Genomic DNA, 12,459 nt, shown 5'->3' with positions numbered 1-12,459 from the left:
GTATGTTTTGGACTGGCGTTTAAATGTGGCACCCCAACCTTCGACCCCACCAGCTGACGGACAGGTTAGCTCCTGACCCACAAGGTGATTCAGCCCGACACTCGCCTGTGCGTAATTAATGAGCTTCGAAGCGCGGAATCGGGCATGAGTTCCCACCATTCCGGCCAGCGGGGAGGGCACCGGCGAAACCGCCCACCATTGCACTTAGTCCTTTACATGGAAAATTCTGCCCAGCCAGGGGGCTAGCAGATTGGTAGGCTTGGCAATGGCTGCTACTGAGGCTGCAGGGAGATAAAGAAGGTGGCTCATGCTGTAACACCCTCGAAGGCCAGAGAAGCTTTTTTTATTACCAAGCTGGAGCCAGGAAGGAAGACCCTAGTAATGGGAGGGGTGAACCTACCAGCAGCGGCGGCATAGCCACAGGGATGGCTGTTGCTGCTGGGTGCTCCCCCATGGGCCCCGGGGCAGCTATAAAGTTAGGCCCACCTCCCAGGAAATGGCTGGAAGGCTGCCAGGTTTACCCAGCAATTTTCTCACACTGTGGCGGCCCCTCCCAATGCTGGTAAAAAGCCAATGGGAGCAGCATTGGCCAGTAACTGGTCAAATTAATTGGCATAATTGGATGCCCACTTCCGGTCAGTGGGTGACCACGCTGTTGAGATTCTCACCGCTGGTATTTTCCATGGCTGTGGGAAGACGTTGGGTTCCCCTCCCAATGCCTTTCGTTGCAATTTTACGGGGTCTTCCGCCTCCCATCCTGTCTCCATAGTGCTGGCAAAATCCAGCCCTAATTTTCTGACTTGAGATGCTCTGCTATTCTCAATATATACAAAAATTAAAGGGTTCCATTAAAATAGTGACTTTGCTGCAAGCCTGTCTAATATCTGAACTGACACATTCCATCACTTCATTGTTGCTAACAGGAGACCTGTGGACAGTTCCCACTACAGTTTTAAGTCCTCTCTCATTGCTCAATTCTAACCATGGAGGGCTGAACTTTCTGTGTGGTGTTGGGGCCCCAACATCAGGGTAAAAAGTGAGTCCTGAGCCCGCACTTGCTGGCAGAAACATCTACTCTTCCATTTTACCACAGAAAGCCTCCTAATTTGGCACTTGTTTGGCCTGCTGTAAGGGTAGCAGGCAGACTCTTAATGCTGCTGATCCAACCACAGGGCTGGCAACCCGAGAGCCTCAGCAGTGCCATCGGGAGAGATGGTTAGTGCTGAGGGACGGTATGTAGGAGACATGGAGCCTCCGAGAGGTATTGTGAAAACAAAAACTTACAGGCCAGGGGTCAGAGGGCAATTCCCTCCAGGACAGTCATTGAGGCTGCGGCTAATGCTGCCCCTGCCCCTTCTTTGGCCCATGGAGCCTTGCTCTGTAGTCTGCAGCAGGGAGGCCACCTCCATTTAACTGGCAGCTCCCCACATGGTGGACGGTCACTCTGTCATCAGTAAAATGCCGAGGGCACCAAGAAATGGCCCCTAATTGGGCTTTTACTTGTGTAATTAGGCTGCCCACCTCTTTCGGGCAGGCATTGCCGGTAAAATTCCCTGATGGTGGTACCGCTTCAGGAGCAAATCCGACCTGGTGTCCCAGTGTCCTAGGCCCAACCATCTTCAGCTGCTTCATCAATGACTTTCCTCCATCATAAGATAAGAAGTAAGGATGTTTGCTGCTGATTGCACAATGTTCAAATCCATTTGAAACTCCTCAGATACTGGAACAGTCCGTGCGCAACTACAACAGGACCTGGACAACATTCAGCGTTGGACTGATAAATGGCAAGTAATATTCACAACACACAAGTGCCAGACAATGACCATCTCCAACCAGAGAGGGTCTAACCATCCACCCAAGGCATTTAATGTTATCGTCATCAACAACTCTTCCACCACCACCATTCTGCGGCTCACCATGGACCAGAAAGGGACCCAAATGTATGGCTACAAGAGCAGGTCAGAGACTTGGGGCTGAATTTTCAGGATGGCGGAGGCTTGGCCCCAATCATCCAAAGAGTCAGCGGGGAACACATCCTCGCCAACTTCAGCAGTCTTGATGCCACATCACACTCTAACAAACGTTGAATGGCCAAAGGCAGGACTTCTGCCTCTCATTTGGGAGGAAGTCCTGCCTTGGAGAGCTGTTGGCCAATCATATTGGCTGGCAGCTCTCCAGTCTCTCCAGACACAGCACTGCAGTGGCCGGAGAGGCACTGCAGGGAGCTGCCTGGCACAAAGCCCCAGAAAACAATCTGAACATTGATATAGTGGGAGCCCTTTCTGTTGACGAGGGCACCCAGCTCACCCACTGGCACCTTTATAGCTACATGAGTGCAATCTGTGGCACCCTGGATGCGGGAGAACCCAGTAATTGCAGCGAAGCTTCTGGCTCGCTCAGCCTGGCTGGCTTCGTCAATCCGGAAATTAATGACATTCATCATCCATCAGAACAAACATCAGTGACCAGCTTGACACAGCTGTAGGCAGCAGATTGAGAAACAGCACATAGATCTCCCTCTGACCCTTGGAAGGAACTGGAGGCAAAAAAGTTCAAGGCCACTGTCACCTTAAGATCCATAGGCATTGGCTGGCCACTGACACAGTTTGAGGCGATCTCTGGGCCAATCAAGTGGCAAATGGAGGTTACAGTCACCCGAGAGAGGTGGAGCTTCCTTCGGCACTGGACCTCCAACATGTCCAGGTAGCTGGAGCGCTGCCTGTAGACTCTCGCTGCAGGATAACAACATCTTCTGCAGATCCTTCTGCCTTGCACTTTCTGCTGGCCCTGCACCCCATGTGGCTGCGCCTCTTTTTCCACATGTCACTCTCTGGGACACTGCTTGCAGCCAACAGCCCTCCTCTCACTTCTGGCCCTCTCCTCGGAGGAGGAGGAGGTCCCTCCAGTGGAGTTGACAATCCCCATTTGCTAGAATACAGATGGCACAGGATAGTGCCCTGAAGGGGGACCTCGGCAGAAAAAGCTGGTAAGCCATAGAGTCCACCAGAAAACACAGAAAATGCAAAGAACTGTCAGAAAAGCACCTCCCACCAGCTCTCACCTAAAATCCTACCTACTTACACAGCCACGTCCCTGGTCGACTTCTATCCTGCCTTGGATTGAGTTTCATTTAAAAATGGGATGGCCGCCTGGCTGTGTGGCAGTGCGCCAACTGCAAAACAACACGGCAAGTTTCAATCACTTGCCTTTTTAATGGGCTTAATTGTCCGTTTAATTGTCAGCGGGTGCACTTCTGACTCCCGCGTGGGCCCGCCGGCTGTAATGAGGTGCAGAGGCACGATGATGTTAGGACATGCGCCTGACGTTTTCTCCCATGATTCCCCGTGAGGTCGGGTTGGCCGCGCGCCTGATCCTGCAATGTAAAATTCTGGCCCAGCTAGAAGGTGGCTCACCACCACCTGCTCAAGGGCAATAAGGGATGGGCAATAAATGATGGCCTTACCAGCAACGTCCACATCGGTGAATGAATAAAAAAGACTTATTTAAAGATGCCCCTTGCTTTAAATTATTTAGCACTGAAAAAAGAAACTTGCAATTTTGAATTTCGCCATTTGATGCTTTTTTCCATTTTATTCACAGTAACTCTGCTTTAGTTACCGCCAAGAGAGAAATCAAGACCATGATTGTTGGTTCAATTTAGTTCCCTCACTCTGTCACACATTGTAGCATCTCCAAGTCTGTTCCACTCTTAAACCATCATCAGTACTTAAATAATTACACCTGAAATGGAAAGGAAAACACAAGGGGGCATTACAATGCTTTTCAGCTCTTCGATTCACAAAGGATGACGATGATGGGGGAGGCTTGAAATCTTACATGAGTGAAGGCAGTGCAATTTAATAACATTGAATAGTTAAAACTGGAAAGTGACACTGACAGTTGCTGCAGTGTTGAAATATTGGAACAGAGACTTTGTCGGAAAGGAAGGTCACCTGGCCAACATTTTTCCCCCGTCGGGGAGGATGTGCGGGAGCAGGAACGGGCATGGGTGGGCTTCCAATCGGCGCCCACGGTTGGGAGCTTGTGGCCATTTTACATCAGTGGGCCAATTAAGGCCCACCCAGCGTGACGTCCGTCAGGAAGCGCTATGCTCTCCCTGTGCAGTGAGGGAGGGGGAGATTCCTTCAGCCAGGAGTGCTCTCTTTTGCGCATGTGCGTGAAAGAGTGCACAGATCTCCCTGAGGCAAAGTGTTGCCTCAGGGAGATCGGCTCAGATTTCAAACTTTAAATAAAGGTGAGAAAATAATTTTGCTGCCATGTCCCTTCATATGACATTGTCACATGAGTTCGGACATGTCCATAACTTTTATTTTGAAATGTTCTGAGATTTTTTAATCCCTCATGAAACCTCATCCCGCCCGTGGATGAGGTTTCATGCTTTTTCTAAAGGCCGCCTGGCCTCCTCGCCTGCCCGCCAACCTCAAGGCTGGACAGGCAGGTCCTTTTATTATCTTAATTACTTTTTTAAAGGCCTTAAGTGGCCGTTGACAGTTCGGCAGGCGCGCAGACGACTTGGCTGCGTGCCTGCCGAACTGACGATCTAAATGACACACGGTGACGTTGGGACGCCCACCCGACATCACCCTGCGTCATTTTATGCATCAGGGAGCGGACCCCGCCCCTGCTCGCCGATCAGAAGATCCTGCCCATGTATAGATTGCTAAATCCATAATATAAAGCAGGGACAAATGAAATGAAAATAAAATAAATGTTGCTAGTTGTTGTAATGGATTAGGACAAAGACAAATGAAAGGGGGATAGGGAATTGGACATCCAAGTACATGCCTCATTATAGATTGGTCCTAGTATAACTTGTTTGTCACCGTTTTCATAAATTTAAGATGATGATTTCATGCTAAATTGTAAAGAGGTAAGTTACTTGCTTTGCATTGTTTAGGGGAAGGTAGTGGTGATGTCACAATACTAGTAATCCACAGGCTCTGGGGACCAGGGTTCAAATCCCACCAGGGCAGCTGGTGGGATTTGAATCCAATTAATAAAATCTGGAATATAATCTCAGTGATGGTGACCATGAAGCTATCATTTTTTTGTTGTTTAAAAAAAACATCTGGTTCACTAATGCCCTTTAAGGAAGGAAACCTGCCATCCTGATCTGGCCTATATGTGACTCCAAATCTATAGCACTGTGGTTGACTCTTAACATCCCCCTGAAATGGCTGAGCAAGCTATTCAGTTCAAGGGCAATTTGGAATGGGCAATAAATGTTAGCCTTGCCAATGATGTGCACATCCCACAAAAGAATAAAGAAAGTGTCCAATATTAGTAATATTGCTGGTGAGGTTGGCAATTGAATAATAAAATGTGGCCTGCTTGAAGACTAGAGTGTGGTCATTATGCATTCTATTTTCTTAGATTTCAACATCTGCAACTCCTGGGTGATTTATGATCCACCTGTCATCTACAAAAATGCTTGACTATAACAATGAAGGAAAAGTTTGCAGGGCTACTGGGGTAAAGGCAAGGGTGAATTGTTTCTTCAGATGGCCAGCACAGACACAATGGGCTAAATGGCCTCCCTCTGTGCTGTAACCATTCTATGATTCTATTTGCCATGGTAACTGTGTCTAAAGTATCTACTGAGGCTCCTATATTACTGTGTGTGTAATTATAGAGCGTTCAGAATTCACAAAACAACATGTCACAATCTGTAAATTTTTCATGCATGCTTTAGTACAATGGTGCTACATTCATTCAATAGTTAAAGAGCTAAACATTCTCAAAGTATTGCTCATGATCTAATTATTATTCTGAGAAGTACAAGTCTGAAGATTCTGTAGAGACTCACCTAATCAAGCTGATCTCCCCTTAAAGTCTGACTAGATACACTGTCTGAAAAAGGAAAAAATATCGCAGGAATTTAATATTGTGCCAACTCGTTGAAGTAGCTAGAAAGTAACTGTTTACTAAATTCATTAATTAGTTCAGTGTAAAAACCATCATGCTATGCCTCTTCCTCGGAATAAATGACCAATTACTATTGACTCTTGATGTTCAATAGCATTTCAGCTTCTATTTGAAGAAAAAAAACAAGGGCCCAGGAAAAACATTATTCATAAAACAAAACCACAAGCGATAAGCAGGTTGTTCCTGTGGGTGTTCTGCACTGAGGAACTGATGGAGGATTTTCACTGCAAGGGAAGTGTGATGACTGAAACAGCAATACTTTTCCTTGTAGTGAAGAAAAAAGAATGTTTTTTTCAAATTGAGGAAGATACTTCTAAATACAAATTTACACTGTACTTCTTAGAATGAAGGTTCCTTATTTGAACAACCAAACAGGTGGGTGTTTGTATTATACTTTGATATTATATTTAAATAGATGATCAGATTGACCTAATGGAAGGACTAGAGTTACTATGATCCGATACAAATTTAGTAATTTGCATTACCCTTTTTGTTTTGATTAGAGGTACTAGCATAGATTTTCTGGTACTGGCATCATTTATGCTGAATTGGCTATTGGCAGATTTTAGACAGCTTCAACTAGAATTTGCTTTTTGGACCCAATTTTCCTGGATCAGCTCATCAGCATAACTTTGGCAGCAGATTTGGACAGGTGAAGGAAGCATTCGCGATGGGAGCAGAAAGTTCTGTGCAAGTAAATTTTACAGGAATGAGATCAATTAAGGGGGAGTGCCACAATAAGGTGATAAAACTTTGAAGACTTAAGAGAGCCTCAAAATATATTTAAGCTCAGTATCAGCCTTCGCTAAGGCTGAAGAGGCAGAATCTAGAAAGAAACAGGCACAAGTGAAGAGAAAGGAAGCCCAAGATGCAGGCATGAGTCTTCAGGTAACAACACCTGGTCCTTGGTTGGTGGTTACTGAAGTGGAGATGGTGCTGCATGAGATTCTTGCAGAGAAAGTTTTTCTTTCTGCTACTGCATGGTATCTTCTCCATAATTTTGACATTGCAGAGATGCAACTAAGTTTTGGGCTACAACTATCACTGGAGGCAGAAAGCCAATCCTGTCCTGTATCTGCAGGTATCCTTGCAGCAGTTGACATAGCTCTGCAGATGCTTCTCTGTTGTCCCTGAGCCAGAAAAGCCTGTCCCTCAATGTCATTGTCAGAAAGGTATGTGTAATGCCTACAGGAACGGTTTGCAACATTCTAGGCATGGCCAGTCAGCTGACGCTGTTTCTCGATCACCACTGCATAACTTTCAGTGCAATATGACATCCTGTGCTTGTAGCACATCAAAGATGTCCCAAAGTGCTTTACAGCCAATTAAGTACTTTGTAAACAGTGTTGGTTAATGGACAATTTACACAGCAAGAGCTCACAAAAAAGCATTGCGATAATGACCAGTTCATCTGTTTTTGGTGTTGGTGCAGGGCCATGTGTTATTTCGGACAGTGTCCTTGTGGGGCCATTTAGTGTGCTCATCCAAGTTTCCTTCAGGAATAGGAGCCGACATTCATCATCAGTCAAAATTATGCATGTTCATCTGTTTGTAGATGTGGATCCAAGCAGAAGCAAGTGAGCACAGGGGTGGGTCTGAAGAAGCCGGAAACGAGGTGGATGGTGAGACTTTATTAGGCAAGAGCCAAAATCTTGGTTTTCTTACGTCAGGTTGAGTTTGGGAAACTCAGTGGGCGGCTTGTCAGCGGCGGAGTGAACATCAGGCTGCTCAGTGGTGGGAATCTATTTACCATGTATTTGCATACCAAGAATACTCAAGTCCTGCGCTTCAAAGCAAAGTCAGTGGCACACGGGAAACTCATGCCTCCTGTTTCCCAACAGCTTCAAGGTGGCGTGCACCAGGTGAGATTGTTCAACCTTTGGATCTGAGCTGAGGTTTTGTCTTTGTCTAACTCAGTGGCACATGGGAGGGGAGCAGGTTCGGTACCGGCAAGGGTGAGGAGGGAGGAGGGTGGCAGTGGTCAGCTCCTCAAACAACACAACAGTTGGGCAACCTTCAGATGTCTGAGAGGCAATGTCAGAGATGGCTAAGGCTTTCCTAGGAGCTGATCACTGAGCAGTGAGTGCTCCTTCAACAAGAAATGCAGTCTCACAGATTTGGAGGGATCCCCATGCCGGTCACCCTCAAGGTGACTGCGACTCTAAATTTTTACACCAGCAGCTCATTCCAGAGCTCTACGGGGAACACGTGTGGCATTTTTCAGGCTGCAACACATGGGTGCATACGGGAGGCAACCAGTGCTCTGTTCAGAAGGGCCTATGAATTCATTCGATTCACAATAGATGCTAATAGCCAGGTCACAGGAGCAGTGGCTGCAAGGCCATCACACAGTTTCCACAGGTACAGGGAATCATTGCCTGTACTCATGTGGCCTTTAGAGTTTCCTGGGAACAGCCAGCTGTAATTGTCAATTGGAAGGGATTTCACTCCTTTAACTTTCAACTAGTGTGTGGCCACCGGAAAAGAATTATGCAAGTGTGTGCTCATTTCCTAGAGAGTGCCCATGACTCATACATTTTATGGAATTCCCAGCTGCCACATCTCTTTGAGACCCCTGCCATAGTGCAGGGTTGGATTCTGGGTGACAAGAGCTACCCCATGAGGGCATCGTCCCCACGGCTCCACTGACGAGTGTTACAATACAGCACACGGATGGACCAGGGCAATCATGGAGCAGACAACAGGATTGCTGAAAATGCGCTTCCACTGCCTTGACTGATCCGGCGTATCATTGCAATACACACTACGGAGAGTGTCCAGGATTGACATAATTTGTGCATTGCCCAATGTTGCATTGCAAAGGGGAGAGGAATTGCCATGCGAGGACATGGAGGAGTTGCTAATCTCCTCAGGTGATGATGATGGAGAGGAATATGAGGAAGAGGACAGAGATGACATGGCACCTCTCCAAAATGCCAGGGCCTTGTAGAGGCATGCCAGCACCATCAGCGCAAACCTCAAGTTTATCTGTTTCTCCCACCTACATGACCATCAGTACCTCACCTTCAACTTTTGCCTGATCTGAATGTGCGCCCACCTCTGCCAGCCTCTATCTGGAGCTATCCCACTTCCCACATCCTCTACCCCTAGAAGGCCAAGGGGTGCGAACCTTTATCAGACATGATAAAAAGAGATGACTGCCCCCGAGGATACCGGCTTTGCGCAGGGACAAAAGTTACTGAAGCTATTATGAGCCATTTTTCTGCTCCTTGCTCACATTAACAGAGCGTGTGTGCACGATCGGCACATCAGTTCTCATGATTGTACATAAACTTGGCCAATCTCCTTGGCATGTCATTTATGGGAAGGCCAGCAAATGCTGCATGTTCAGTGATGTTGCATTGCTTCGAGAATACAAACCACATTACACACATTATCATCCAGTAAAGACTGACTTCCAATTCACTGACCCACTGTTGCCTACACTAGTGAGACGTCCCTCAGTACCTTCATTCAGCAACAATTGCCAATCCTGAAGCACGACAGTGCCATATGTCCTGTGAATGAGGGCGTCCCAAAAATGCACAATACACACAATAAACAAAATATAATGTGATATATGTACATGTGCATAAGTTTACAGTGTCCCAACAATGGTGCTGCTACTGTGCTCTCATTATGTCTTAATTCTTTTCTATTCACCCGCTTTGCCCTGGTGCAACCTCAACACCAACAGCTGATCGGGGAAAGGCTGCTGGGAGCAATGCCCCATTACCTGTGATGACCTTGGCAGACATACTCTGGTGGTCAAACGCTTTGAAGGTCCCGGCCTGTTGGGGGTCTCCTGCACAGGTGCAGGGACACCCTCCTTGGCCCACCTACTGGAGTCCCTGAGGTCACTGGCAGAGGGGATGAGGAGCGAATGATCACCCTGGAAGTGCACTGAGAAGACGCCCACTAGGGGGCTGACTGGAACTTCCCCCTCTTGGTGCGCAATGGCACCTCCCTGTATCACTGAGGTGAAGAGGCACCTGGAGGGAGGTCCAAGTGCCTCGTTCCCTTCTGGCCTAGCCACTGTTGTACTCAGCCCATGTCCAGAATGACAGAATACAGATCCTCGCACATGTAGGTTGCATGTTAGACCTGGCTCTCATGGCAGTTGCCCACCGATCCTTGGTGGAAGCCAAGCTCCCATATGCCGGAGCCAAGGCAGAAGTTAAGGCTTGGAAAGACACCATATGCACAAGGTTCTGCATAGTCTCTGGCGCCTCTGCCAGGTTTTCCTCAGCCTGTCTCTGCATCTCCAGCAGGCTTATTGTGGCTGAAACCAGAGGCCCGTCATCAGCCTGGATCTCAGCAGAGGCCTGATCCCCAACAGTCCTCTCCCTGGCAGGGACCTCGGATGACTCAGCCTCCCACAGCTGCCGGGATGTGAAGGGTTCTCAAAATTTCCACATTTTGCATATCATTAACAAGGATATGACTTTTGGACTTTAATGGCAGAGGACCCAACTGCTGAGTGAAGTGTAGAACCCTGCTGACAGGAGGCTAGGCCCATGAAGGCCTGGGACTGGACATGCCCGGGCTTGTTGAGTGCGGTGTGGATTGTTTGCCTGAAACCAGACAACAAGAGGAGACAGAATATGCATTCTTTCCTTTAAAACAATCAACCCAGAGAAAGACTTCATCTTACACGAAACTAAAACCCATCAAAATCTTGCATAAATAATCGCTACTAACTACTAAGGCAGGAAGGCAGCAATCAATGCAATTATGCGAACCTATCAATACTCCACATATACAATGACTTTCAGTTCAAGACTAGTTACAGGGACAGGAAGACAACGATAAACATCATGCGAGCCCATTAAAAACAACGAGACAACAATCACCTGAAGAAGCCCACCAAAATCAGACAAAGAACTAACCTTGATTTGGATTGAGATAAGAAATTCGAAAAAACAGTATAACTGGGCCACCAGTTATGAAGGAGGAGGGTGAGCAGTTTTGGAGTGGTTGAAGCGGAGTTTAAGCAGGGAGAAGTAGCTGAGCCAGGCGGAGGAAGGAGATCTGGAGGTTTGCAGGCCCGCAGGCAACATCACGGTGAGGGGCATAGGGTGGCAGGCTCAACTGAAGACAACAAGGCCACAACCGCAGCCCTCCACGAAGATCGACCACCCACAACCGCGCCCTCCACCCAACTGAAGAACCTTCGCAGATTCCACAGACCAGGACAACGGGGGGACAGCAGGCCCCAAAGGACACAAAGAGCATACCCCAAAACTGCAACCGCCTTACCTGGCTGGATTTCGAACTGTCAAGGAACCCTGGTTGGTGAGCATGATCCCTGAATTCTCCTAGTTCAATTTAGTTAGGTTTTGGGGGTGGAACATGGGTAAGGGGATTAGTAGCGTGATTTTCCCTCATTATGCCGTGTGTTCCTCATTCTTAACTAAGTGTACTTTGTAGGTCTGTATAATCTCAGTGTAATCCTAATTTTATAAGTTCATTTGTGACTCCAATAAACCCAGTTTTTTTCTTGCACCAAAACCAGTTGTCTGCTGCACGTTGTCACAACCCCCAAATAAGTCCAAGGTCTAGAACCCAGGGAGTGGGAGCAATTCGGACCGCTCAGAAGTCAGAGGTGAAACTGACACACACCACCACCCCCTACAGATGTGTTGTAGTGTGATCGCCTGCACATGCTCCTGATTCTATATACGGGCCCTCAGACAGCCTTGTGAGTGAAACTGAATTGGTGGAGGATGAGGATGAGGCAGATGACGATGCATCCCCTGGGTGTTCTTGGTCTTCATCAGAATTAGAGCCATTGATTTCCACTATAGGCTTTGACCTTCTTTACCTGTGGTGATAACCTGCAATGAAGAACAAGGAGAAAGACATTAAGCAGAAACTCAGTCTATCAGGAAACCAGTTTCACATGTCTCTCTAATGCGCTGATGTCTGAACACCAGGTTGGGGACATTCTCACTCTACTGCCTGACTAGTCCAGCCTCATGTCTGCAACAGACCAGCTGCCCTGCTCACCTGCAATCTCCATGGCTTCCTCTTCACAAGGCGGTAGAACCTTCAGGTCAGCCACTCCTCCTCTGGTCTTGGCCCTTTCCCTGGCATTGAAGGTCTCCGTATACTGCATGACAAAGTGGAGATTTAGTGGCATGTCAAGAGATACCTAACTCTCTTGTCCGTGTGGACCTCCATGTCACATCCAGGCCACACAATCTGACTGGTACCCAATCACCTTAATATGCACAACTGTCCCACCAACTGGCCTCTTTTGTCTGGTTCTGCTGATGACCTTGCATTTCCTAGCCAGGCCTCTCTCTCTACCTGCAAAGTCCCTTTGCTTGATACCCTCATGAAAGGCTCTTTGATGCAATGCCAAATTGCTACTTACCCAGGCTGATCGGAGGAGGCTGTTCAACCTTTTGCAGAACTGTACCCAAGGCCCAGGAGAGGGGGGTACACATGGTGCAAAACACCGGGGCCTTTTCTCTAAGGGGGCTCAGGCTCTTATCTTTAAATTGACAC

General features: G+C 47.6%; 1 long non-coding RNA gene across 2 annotated transcripts; it reads right to left on the bottom strand.

Moving 5' to 3' along the window:
- Positions 1–3,556: 3,556 nt before the first annotated feature.
- LOC144685899 (uncharacterized) lies at positions 3,557–10,224 on the bottom strand. 2 transcript variants are annotated; one of them, XR_013577820.1, is made up of 3 exons: positions 10,075–10,224; positions 5,828–5,871; positions 3,557–3,741 (listed from the first exon to the last, which is right to left on the bottom strand). It is a non-coding gene; the product is annotated as an uncharacterized LOC144685899 (long non-coding RNA). The 2 variants fall into 2 exon arrangements; XR_013577813.1 differs by lacking the exon at positions 5,828–5,871.
- Positions 10,225–12,459: the final 2,235 nt, after the last annotated feature.

This window comes from Cetorhinus maximus, chromosome 1, assembly GCF_964194155.1.
Source record: "Cetorhinus maximus chromosome 1, sCetMax3.hap1.1, whole genome shotgun sequence".
NCBI classification, from domain to species: Eukaryota; Metazoa; Chordata; class Chondrichthyes; order Lamniformes; family Cetorhinidae; genus Cetorhinus; species Cetorhinus maximus.
Note: the sequence above shows the minus strand (reverse complement) of the source record. Positions and strands in the feature narration are given on the sequence as shown.